We start from the raw sequence: 10,164 nt of genomic DNA, 5'->3' as shown, positions 1-10,164 counted from the left end.
CCTTGTTTAATAAAAACAGAGAGTTATGACTCTGAGAGGTGACCTGACCAGCCCCAGGCTTATTAATCTCTGACTCGTATTTCTCACCTGTTCTCTTCTTTTTATGGAAAGGTATGTGCTGAGGCGTCTCTGCTCCCCAGCTGTTTCTAATTATCTTCAAAGACTCACTCAGAGTCAATGATTCAGCACGGCTCAGGAATCTGATTTTGTAAAAAGGTGAGACTGTTTGGAAACACCACCAGCCTATGCTAAACAAAACTGCAGCATTTAACGTTAATTAAAAGTTAAGGAGAAGCAACAATGAAACCGCTTTCTTCACACTAAAAAAATCCAAAATATGCAGGCAACTCAAACCAAATCTGAAATGTATTAATTTAATTTCAACCAACATCAATCAGTAGGTTGAAAGAATTATGTCCAATTTAAAAATGCCCATTTGACCAATCCAAAAAGATCAGGTTTGACTCTCATCTTTGGGCACCTTGTACCTTACTTTCCCTCCTAGCACCATGAGTGGGGGTAGCCTTTTTCTCTTTACACTCTACGTGGGCCAGTCTAACCCCCTACCCCACGTCCTGTGCTGGGGACTGGAGGTTCCCATGTGATTCTGACTCACTTGCACTAAGCTGGCAATCCAGGAGGGAAATAGAGCCATGGAACCTAAACAGAAGAGAAATACAATCACAGCATATTGAAGTGTGCTGAACTGTGACAGCAAAGATGAGGAAGTAATTTATTCTCCCTAGAGGCATTGGGAAGATTCTCTGCCCTCCTTAGAGGACTGGGTTTTCTATGAGTGGTAGGATTCTCTGGGGACTTGGGGCACAACATGTGTAAAGACATAAGCTTATGAGAACACAGGATCCAGCTCAGAGAAGGCTGAGAGTCTCTTCTGCTGCAGCAACACTGGGTAGGTGTTGGGTAGTCAAGGGAGGTGAAAATGGAAAGGAAGATGAAAATAGTATTTGCCACATTTAGAAGATATGACTTTTTTCTGTATGGATCATTTTTAAATATATGCATTTATCTTTTCTTTCCAAATTACAAAAGTAATACATACTCAGTGTAAAACTTGAAGAATTTTTAAATGGTGGGAAGGATCACCCATAGTTCTATACCTCCAATGAGGACAGCTGTTAACATTTTCACTCAGTATTTCAGATACACACACAGTCAAGGGGCCAGATGTACAGATGGCCTTGTAACTTGTTCTTTTCATTTAACCACATATTGTAAACATTTTTCACTTTCCATTATGGGATATTAGACCATTTGTAATTTTGCCTTGTTTTAATGAAGCTATAAGGAGCATGCAGGTACAATTCTGTTTGTTTAGTTGCTCATTTATTGCCATAATTTAAAATCACAATTTATGACTCAAAGTGAATACACATTTTAAGGCCTTATGTATTTATTGCAAAATAGTTCTTGAGAAAGGCTGCACCAATAAGTTAATGTGAGGAATTAAATGAGGAAATTTCCTCCTCTTCTTACATTATGGGTTCTTGCAGCTTTTGTAATTTTTGTCAATTTGTTGGCCCAAACGAATATATCATCAACATTTAACTTGCTTTTGATTACTACAAGGGTACATTTTTTTTAAATGTTCATTGACCTTTTGATTTTTCTTCTTTTGTGAAATGCCTATTCCTATTCTTGGACTATTTTTCTATTAGGAGATGCCTTTTTCTGATCTATAAAAGCTTCTCATACATTAATGATAGAAACTTTGTTGCAAATGCTTTTTCCAATTTGTCAATTCTTTGTAATTTTGTGTATGGTCATTTTAGACCTAAACAAGCTTTTACATTTCTACATAAGCAGAACCATTAATCTTTTCTTTTATGCTTAAAAGGGCCATTCCCTTTCTGAGATCAGATGACTATTTGCCTTCATATTCTTCTATTTAAGAATTTAACACATTATCAATTTACTTGATGTATAAGGTGAGATGAGAATCTAATTTACCCCTGTAGTAGGCTGACTAATGGCCACCCAGAGAGATGAGGTCCTAATCCCTGGAACATGTGCTCTCTTGTAAGTAAAAAGGATCTTGATGATTGAGATTAATTTAAGGATTTTGACATGGGGATATTATTCTAGATTATCTGGATGGTCCCTAAATCCAATCACAAGTGTCCTTATGAGAGAGAGACAGAGGGAGATTTGACACACTGAGACCAGGAGAAGGTGATGGCAGATGAAGGTAGGGTGTGGGGTGACGCAGCCACAAGACAAGGAATGCCAACAGCCACCAGAAACTTGGAGAGGCAGGGAACAGATTCTCCCCTAACGCCTCCAGAGGGAGGGAGGCCCTGACAACACCTTGCTTCTGACTCAATAAAACTGGTGTCCAACTTCTGGCTTTCAAATCTGAGAGAAAAAATGTCTGTTGTTCTAAGCCACCAACTTTGTGGTAATGAATTATAGCAGCCCTAGGAAACTAACACAACACCCCACCAAATAGTTTTCCTAAAACAATATCATTTTCTCACTTGTCTGAAATGTCATCTCTATCACATAGAAAATATTTTTATCTATGTATATGTTTGGGTTTTATTCTTTTTATTCATTAGTCTACTCTTATGTTAGTAAGCACTTTTAAATATCACATCTTTTAAATTTCATATCAGGCAATACAAGTATCCCTTTACTAACAAATTAGTCTTTCAGGTAATAGAATTAAGAATAACTTTTCAAGTTCCCTAAAAAATTTCATTTAAGATTAAATGCATTAAATTCACAGATTAATTTGGAAATTGCCTTTTTAAAATATTACTTGTTCCCATCCCCATTCTCTTGTTATAAAACTCTTGTTTTATGTCCTACAGTAACTCCCCAAATTTCCTTCCTATAGTTCTTGTACATTTCTTAAGTTTCTACTTAGTTTTTCTGTCCTCCCTCCCTCCCTCCCTCCGTTCCCATCCTCCTTCCCTTCACACTCCCTCTCCATCCCTTCCTGGCTTCCTCCTTCCTTTTTCCTTTTTTTTCCCTTTCTTCTGTTGCTGCTTACATAATGTTCTTAAACAGAAAAGTGACATATGATTTCTTCTTTGGCAGTTAATTTAAATGTCTAACTTTGTTTTGTTATTCTCTTTGGCTAATACTGAGACTCGTCCTTAGGTTCTAACAGATGCCTTGTGGGTGGAAAGAGGCGGTGCAAGTGATGATGTCTGTGTTATGCTGGGGCAGTGGGGCGTGCAGTGTGCAGGCCACAGCAGCGCCTGTTCAGTTTCAATCAGCTCCCCACAATCAAGGGATCATTCTTCACATATTTGAAAATTGGGTACGACAGAGCCTTATGACTTTTTAAAAAAAGGAAAATATGCCTCCAAGGGCCATAGTTAGAAGCTCTCCTATAAAGACCTTAAATTCTCATTGATTGTTGTCAGCCCTTTGTTTTAGATATGCATCCACAAGTGTTCTGAACCTCAATCTAGCCCCAATCACGTTTGTGTCTGCATAACGCTCTGGCTTCCCAGAACCCTGGGTGTGAGGGTGAGGAAGGTTTTCGAAGAGAGCTAGCCTGCTATTCAGGTCCGAGAAATAGCCCTCTTATCACATCTTCCAGACCAAGACAGTTGTAAGATAGAGTTTCGTGAAGACTCGCTCTGCAAAAAGAGAGAGAAGGGGAAGATATGATTCCATTTTTACCAGGGGGAGAAATGAGAAGGAAAAAAAAACAATCTCCATTTCATTTTCAGCACCTAACGGAATAGAAACTGCTGGGCGGACAAGCTGAGGCAGTGGTTTCCAGCCTTGGGAATAAAACGAAGCAGATGTTTTAACGGCACCTTATGCGAAGCATCACATTAATAATCACTAAAGATTAATTAATGATGGTGATAATGACTGGAGTGTTATTTTTATTAAAGTACAAGAGCAATCTGTAAAAAAAAAAAAAAAGATATCACCTTCTTAGCTAGGCAGACACTTTATATTCTTTAACTAATCAACGCTCTGCCAAGGAAAAGTGAGCACTCTGCCAGAATTTACACTGAAAAAAAAGTCCTCGGACAAGTTTATATAAAACCCAGGAAAAGTGATACGCAATAAATTCAATATACTGAAATAAGCAAAGCATGAATATTTAACCACTTGACTGCTTTACTTTAAAAGGGAGCAGTGAGACCAAAGCTCGCTCATACAGGATAGAAAGTTTAAGGCCTGGATGGCAGTACCAGAAGCTGTCCTGCATCTTTCTTTATTTGGGAGACTGGCAAACAAAACATGGCACCAATGTGGAATCAAGCTGCGGGCCAAGCCAAACGTTTGCCAAGGGCTGACCGTGTCCCAGAATCTACATGGCTAGGGAACTTGGACACAGAACAACATCCTGCACATCTAGCTGCTTGCACCATTCATCAGCATCACGTAAGAAGCCTGCAGGCACCAACTGACCAGCCAGAATCATTTTGTTGGGGTCCTGGGATGGGGCCAGCTCTCCCTTACGGAGACCAGTTCCCCTGGGTCAAACCCCAAAGCAGGGGTAAGTGAAAATACGTGGAAGCACTAACCAGCCAGTGGGTTGGATGCTTGAGGAAGAACCTTGGGGTCAGAGATAGCATTTGAGGAAGGGCCCAGAAAGGCAAAATGAGATCCCACTGTCACACAGAGGGACATCTGTTCCAGCCTCAGCACAAGGAGGCTCTGTATCCGCAGGAGGGTTATCCTCCCTCTTTGGCCCCAGTTTCCATCTCCGTTTGAAAGCCTGCCCTTTGATATTTATATAAAATTGATTCTACACCACCCCATTCTGTCCCCTGAGAAGTCCCAGTATTGCTCCCCAATATTTCTGTGCACAAAGCTAGCACACAATTCTCTGCCCTCGTGGGTTTTACTATCTGGGAAAGAGAATGGATATAAGACACATAGCAGGGCAAAACCAAACAGGGCAGATGGACTGACTGGGTTGTGTTCTGAAGGAATATTCCACAGAGCTGCAGAGGGATGGCAAGAAGCAAAAATGAGTGGGAGGCAGCATTGCAGACCATGGGGAGGGAGGCCATTGCCATACGGTCTGGCAAAAAGGTTTAGGACCTAACATTATAGGATATTTTCTACCTACCTGGCCCCGTACTGAGAACTTCACATGCATGCTTTTATTTAATCATCACACAGTTCTATGAGATGTGTTATTATCATCACCCCATTTTATGCATGAGAAAACAGAGAGGCAGGGAGCCTGCAAAAAGGAAACACATCACCCAAGTGCCAGCCTGCACCAAAGCCCAGGCTCTCCGTATTCACGCTGTGCTGCTTTCTGATGCAGGGGTGGAGGGGTGGCGGCGCAGATGTCAGCCCAGCATTTGAAAATGTTCTGTGGTCCGTGTCTACACGGTGTGGAGGACTGCAGGGCCAACGTTCTTTTGGGCTGTGCCAGGGCTGACATATATCTACCATAGACGTGCTTAAAATGCCAAAAGGTAATTGATTCTTGAAAACTAATATTATAGTCTGGCAGGTAGTGTCAGAAGATATAAACTAAAGCAACAGATTAAAATACCTAGCGGCATCAGCAAGAACAGACTTTTCTCTTAGATTAGCAGAACACAGTAAAAATGCTTCGTGGTTCTATAGCCCTTTCCGCCCAATAGCTAGTTTCCCCAAACACTTATAACCCCCATATGTCTTCATTCTTTTGAACTGCCCCAGTGTTTCTTAGTAGCTTGTAATGTAATAGAAACATCTAGAAAATTGTTCTTTCCCCCCTCAATACTATCATTAGAGTCTTTCTTCTGTATTCACTTCATATTCAAGGAGAATGAAGCATAGAGAAATTGAGTGTGTCCTGAATGTGCACTAAGGGGACAGAAACAGGTGAGGATTCTGAGGATCAAACCTGTCTCTTCTTTGAGAGTCAAGTCATCCCTTTGTGATCAAGAGGCAGAAAAATTCCAGGTTTCCTAGGAAGAGATTATTTACACAAACAGATTCTTATCAGCGCAACTAAAATGCTTTTCACACAATAATGAAAACTCTCAGGGGACATCCATGCAGGCAGCCTTTTTTCCTGGTGAGCTCTGTAAATGCAAAGGCAGGGGGATAAATGAGAGAGAAGAAAAGCTTTCTTAAAGCGTTACTCACTGCTGGAAAAAGTACTGATTTTGTTGGAGCTTTATAAAAATAGCTCAGGTCGAATGTAATGTGAAATTTGACTTGAGTCTTGCACCTGTCAGCCTTCGGAGAGAAGATTTTCACTCCTAAGGCTTCCGTGTAAGCAGTTCCTCTTGGCTGGGCCTTCAGAACCATGGCCAGCCTTTCAATTCCAGGGTTGAGCCTTGTTGTTTGAACTCCCTCTGCCTCACATTATCGTGCTCCCAATCTGTCAGTGGTATGCCTTTCTGGGTGGAACTACAAGGTTCTGGGTTAAAATGTGACCAGCCACACTGTGGGCGTTTCTCACGCTGGTCAGAGTAAGCCAGGCCTGCCTCTTCTGTTACTACATGGTTTCCTGACTTGTAGTTAGGCCCATTCAACTAAGCTAATAGGCAGTTATTACACTGTGTTCAGATACTAACTCCATTGGTGTGTGTGTTTAACCATATCTGGATTGTGTGTATGAAAGGTGAGGGAATCTTGCCTTCTTTTTTTCCCTTTGGAAAATAATTTAGTGGTGAAGGAGGATTTTACTTTATATAATTATATTCATATTATACAATATATATACATTATATATCTGTTATTTATACTATTTATTTATAATTACCGTATCACTAGAGTTTTTACAATTAGAATATATCCATGTACTCTTATGTCATTTAAAATACATTTTTTAAAGCTTGAATGTCACATTTACCTTCAGAATTTTAAAAAATAGTATGAATATGCTCATTTTAAAGAAACCTTAGGATACACCGATAAAAAGACTCAATTACAGACCATCCATAATCATATCTTTTTGAGATAACATCTGATAATTACTTGGACGTATAGCATTTCATTTTTTTTTTTCTCCTGGACTATATACATACATGGAAATGTGGTAGTCTCCCTTTATCCAGGGTTTTGCTTTCCGTGGTCTCAGTTACCTTCAGTCAACTGGGGTCTGAAAATATTAAATGGAAAATTTAAGAAATAAACTATAAGTGCTCAATTGTGCGCCATTCTGAGTAGGGTGATAAAATCTCATGTGGCCCCAACCCTGTCCCTCCTGGGGATGTGAATCATCCCTTTGTCCAGCGTACCCTGCCCCTTGGTCACTTGGCAGCCTCCTGGGTTATCAGATCAACTGTCATGGTTTCGCAGTGCTTGTGTTCAAATCACCCTTATTTTACGGAATAATGGCCCCAACGCGCAAGAGTAGTGACTCTGGTAATTCAAATATGCCAAAGAGAAACCCTAAAGTGCTTCCTTTAAGTGAAAACGTGAAAGTTCCCAACTTGATAAGGAAAGAAAAACAATTGTATGCTGAGGTTGCTAAGATCTATGGTAAAAACCAATCTTCTGTCTGTGAAATTGTGAAGAAAGAGAAAGAAAATTGGGCTAGTTTTGTTGGTGCACCTCAAACTGCAAAAGTTACAGACACAGTGCATGATAAGTACTTAGTTAAGATAGAAAAGGTGTTAAATTTGTGCAATAACGTATTTTGAGAGAGAGACCACATTCACATAACTTTTATTACAGTATATTGTTATAATGTTCTATTTTATTATTATTTATTGCTTTTAAGCTCTTACTGTGCCTAATTTGTAAATTAAACTTTGTCCCAGGTATGTATATATAGGAAGAGACATTGTACACATGGGGTTCAGTACTATCTGTGATTTCAGGCATCCATTGTGATCTTTGAACGCATCCCCCATGAATAAGGGGAGATTACTATATTTTCCTGGAGCTATGTACAAACACACACATATAAAATTATATTTCATTTACTCTTTTGAACTGCCTTATGCCTTTTCGCTTAAAAATATATTATGAACCTCTTTCTACTTATGGATGTATATATATGCAATAATTTTTAAGGTGGCAGAGTATTCTATTTTAACCACCACTGTCAACTATAAGTTTTTCTAATATGAGTAATACTGGAGATAAATGCCCATATGCATTTTCATAGGAAAAATCCCCAGATAAGGAATTGCTGGATCAAAAATTCATGTCTTTTCAAAGGCTTCCCATGCCTATTGCCAAGCTGCCTTCCAGCAGTGTGACAGCACATTTCCCTATGCTCTGGCCAATGTGATATTATAATTCTTTTTAGTCTTTACCAATTTGATAGGCAAAACTAAAATAATGTCTCATTGTTTTTATTTGATAGGCAAATATAGAATGGTAAATCTTTTTTTTATTGAAGAAATTATTAGAGAAACTATACATTTTTCATTTATTTTGATACCTTGTTTTTCTTCTTTGGGGATTAGTTATTTATTTCCCCCCCCCCTTTTTTTTTCCTATTTATCCTTTCTAATTTAGTTGTAAAAGTTCTTCATGTATTAGGAATACCAATTATTTGTCTCTCAAAATGTTGCAAAAGTTTCTCAGCTTTCATTTTTCCTGATTTAGCTTATAGTATTTTTGATGTGCTGAAGTTTTAATTTTGCCTTAGTCAAACCTGTTAGTCTTTCTCTTTATGGTGTCTACCGTCGGTGATCTTTGCTGCATATTGATTGAGATTGCTTATTTTATGGTATATCTCATAGATGGAATGTGGGCTAGTAAAACATACCTTAAGTCAGCTCAGATGTCAAGCTGAGCTCTAGCTATGCCAAATATGCTTTGGCAGAATAAGACATGAAATTTTTTCTAGAATCAGAATAAAGAACCTGAGTGTTAAGAGCCCCAGGAATATTCAAATGTATCCAGAGATGGTATAGCCTGACACTGAAGAAAAGCTTTGCAATGTATCTCCAAAATGTTACTGAAACATCATCACTGTGGCAGATCATATTTTCTTCCTAACATGTGACTTTAACCCACCTTCCATGGGCAAGCAGAGTCTGTGTTCCTTCCCCTTGAATCTGGCATTCCAGGGGAAGTAACGCTATGTGACTTTGGAGGCTAGGTTATCAAAAAGCAGCATAGTTTCCTCCTGGTTCTCTTGGGACACTTGCCTTTGAATCCCTGGTCATCCAGGTGAGAATCTGATGGCTCTGAAGCCACCCTGGGAGAGAAAGCTCAAACCAGCCCAGGTGGAGAGACCACAGGGAGAGAACCCAAGTAAAACTCCATGAAGGACAGATACACAGCCAGCCTCCAGCTGCTTTAGCAGCTCTCTCCCCACCCCAGGCTGCTCCAGCCCCAGCTCCTTTCAAATCTGAGAGTCTAATAGATATGAAAAATGTAACTACCAGTACTCCTCTCCCAGCTTCTTCCCTTCCCACCTGAGGGCACACCAACCTTACTTCCAACTGCTATCACCTGCATCTTCCAACTAAGGGACTTTCTCTGACCCCCAAAGCCCACTCTACATGCCCATTCAGTGGACCAGAAGTGCCAGGAATTCATTCCATCCCTCTCGCTGAGATTAGCCCTTAACCAATGGTTAATGCACATGGTGTATCAATACCCAAGCTCCCTCACCCTCAGGTTGGATAACTGCAGTGCATATTCTAAAATAGCCCACAGATTCCCCAGAAGGGTCACATTCTGGTTACCCGCCATGATAACTTACTTCATAAAGACTCCTTTATTTCCCACCTTTCTTTTTCTGTCTCACTTCCCTACTCCCTTGACATTTTGGGTTTTTGTTTTATCTAGGATCACCTCCCAAGCAAATTACCTGCACTCACATCTTTGTCTCAGAGTCTGCTTCTGAGGGGACCCAAACTCATTTTTTAAGTGACAGGAAATTATCATGCGCATGACAGGGAAATTATCTGATATTGAGATAACGCAGATGGGAACCTGACCCAGCCCTGGGGGTCAGAGATGATGCAGGGATTGAGTGAAGGTCTGAAGAGCAAATAGGAATAGGAGCAGGAGGGACAGACTCAGCTTGGAGGGAATTCTAGTCAGAGGGATCAGCGTGGCAAAGACCTGGAGGCAAGAGCAAGTCTGATGTATTAAAAAAAAAATGGAAGAGATTCAGTGAGGCTGAGACATGGACCAGGAATGGTACAGAGATGAGGGATGAAGCTGGAGAAGTAAGAAATGAATAGATCATGAAGGACCTTGTTTACTAGGCTGAGAAGTATGGGGAAATGTGCCTATTTTCAGCAG

This window comes from Lipotes vexillifer, unplaced genomic scaffold (assembly GCF_000442215.2).
Source record: "Lipotes vexillifer unplaced genomic scaffold, Lipotes_vexillifer_v1.1 scaffold2697, whole genome shotgun sequence".
Lineage (NCBI taxonomy): Eukaryota > Metazoa > Chordata > Mammalia > Artiodactyla > Lipotidae > Lipotes > Lipotes vexillifer.
Note: the sequence above shows the minus strand (reverse complement) of the source record.